Below are 2,163 nucleotides of genomic sequence, written 5' to 3'. Positions count from 1 at the left end.
TACTTTGTCTTTCTTTGTTAAGTCATTTAGTGTCTCTGAAAAAATGCATACATCACATATATTTGAGAAAAAGATTATCTGACAGTTAGTATTTCCTATGTCCTCACCTGTACCAAAACAGCTAGATTTTTTTTTTCTGTTTGTATATTCTCTTTAATCATAGAATGCACATTCACATTAAGTAACTCATTTTTTCCTCAATGGATTTAATCATAAAGAGATAGCGTGTGTATCATCTTAAAAAGAAAGCTCTTACAAAAACCAAAAATAGCTAAATATTGCTGAAGAAAAATCCTTAATAAGCATGCTGACAGATCTCTGTTTTTTGATTTTTTTGGCTGTGCTACTAGGCTTGTGGGATCTTGGTTCTCTGACCAGGGATTGAACCTGGATCCTCCACAGTGAAAGCCTGGAGTTCTAACCACCGGATCTCCAGGGAATTTCCCTCACCTAATTCATAAACACAGATCTCAAATGGGCCGTCTAATCAGCCTGGTCATCTTAGTCACTTCTCTGAAATCCTTCTGTGTTGGTGTCCCAACTCCTCAAAATGACTGTCACTATTTACTTCTTCTCCCATTTCAAAGTCCCGGCACACATGCCAACCACTGGCCTTCCACACTCTGCTCTTGGTAGACGACCCAGCCTCCCATAGCTCTGACAGAACAGAAGCAACTCAGATTAAATCCTCCCCTCCTCACCACCATAACAGAGCTCACGTCTCACCCTGGGCTCACCCTCCCTTCCTTCCCCTTCATCACTGGGATGAGGGGCCTTGCTGCTGCTAATGGCAGTGTCTCCACGTGCAGACTGCATCACAGCCCTCTCACCACTCCAGTTTAGGCTGAGGGTTTCCTGGTCCTCTATTTCTCCCTCTTTGCTGGATCACCCCCTTTACTGTACAAACTGCCCTGGTAACCTTTTGTCTTACAAATAATTCTCTGTGGACTCTGCATAACCCTCCAAGTACAACATCATTTTAGACTCCCTTTTACAGCAGCTCTCTTCCTGATGGCTCAAGAACCCTGAGGCTTTTCCACAACAACTGTGGTTTTGGTGGTGGTTTAGTCGCTGAGGCATATCTTACTCTTGCGACCCCATGGACTATAGCCTGCCAGGCTCCTCCTCTATCCATGGGATTCTCCAGGCAAGTATACTGGAGAGGGTGGCCATTTCCTTCTCCAGGGGATTTTCCCAACCCAGGAATTGAACCCAGGTCTCCTGCACTGCAGGCAGATTCTTTACTGACTGAGCTATAAGGGAAGCCCACAACAGCTGTACCATTTTATATTTCCATGAGCCATGCATGAAAATTTCTAGACATTTTGATTAAACTTGTTATTTCTCTTTTTCTTATAATAGCCATCTTGTTGGGTTTATAGTATGACATTGTGAGCTATGATTTTACTGATTTATTTTTTCCTTGAGTTCTATCTGTTTTGGCCTCTTGTAGTTTGACACTTGTTAGGCACATACACACTAAGAATTGTTATGTCTTCTTGGAGAATTGACCCCTTTCTCATTATGTAATGAATGTACTTCTTTATCAACTGTGATTTTTTTTATGTCATAAAATGGGCTTTCATGTCTAAAAATACAGAAGGCTTCACGAATTCGTCGGTCATCCTTGTGCAGGGACCATGCTCATCTTATCTGTATCATTCCAATTTTTGTACATTTACTGCCAACACAAGCCCCAGCTGTGATTTTTAAAGCAACTCATCTTTAGCCAGTCTTTCTAAAGCATTTAACAAAAATTTCTTTAAACAAATTGTGTTTGCACTCATGTTTTGTTGTCACATAATATTAAGCTATGAAATCACAGGAAAAATTACTATTGATGCAGTTTAGGAACACATGCACTGAGTCTCATGGAAAGTAATTAGTAATAGAAGTTCCTGGACATAAATGTGTGAATAAGTCCGTGTTATAGACAAACTGTGCAGCTAGGTTATGTGTTGTTGTTGTTGGGAGACTCAGTGACTCTTTGCAACTGCATGATTGGCAGGTTATGTGGAGGGTATTTTAATCAGTTCTTATCATTGGATATTCAGGTCATTTCACTAGATTTTTGATTTGTATAAAGGATACTATAATGAATATCTTTATAAGTAAATCTAAACGCACATCTTTTCCAAAAAGTAGTTTCTTGTGGTGCTTGAT

At 40.1% G+C, this 2,163-nt stretch overlaps 1 non-coding gene across 1 annotated transcript; it reads right to left on the bottom strand.

The window, feature by feature from the left end:
- Nucleotides 1-1,590: 1,590 nt before the first annotated feature.
- Nucleotides 1,591-1,693, bottom strand: LOC133049601 (U6 spliceosomal RNA). Its single transcript, XR_009691416.1, has one exon. It is a non-coding gene; the product is annotated as a U6 spliceosomal RNA (small nuclear RNA).
- Between the last annotated feature and the right edge of the window lie 470 nt (nt 1,694-2,163).

This window comes from Dama dama, chromosome 3, assembly GCF_033118175.1.
Source record: "Dama dama isolate Ldn47 chromosome 3, ASM3311817v1, whole genome shotgun sequence".
Taxonomy (NCBI): domain Eukaryota; kingdom Metazoa; phylum Chordata; class Mammalia; order Artiodactyla; family Cervidae; genus Dama; species Dama dama.
Note: the sequence above shows the minus strand (reverse complement) of the source record. Positions and strands in the feature narration are given on the sequence as shown.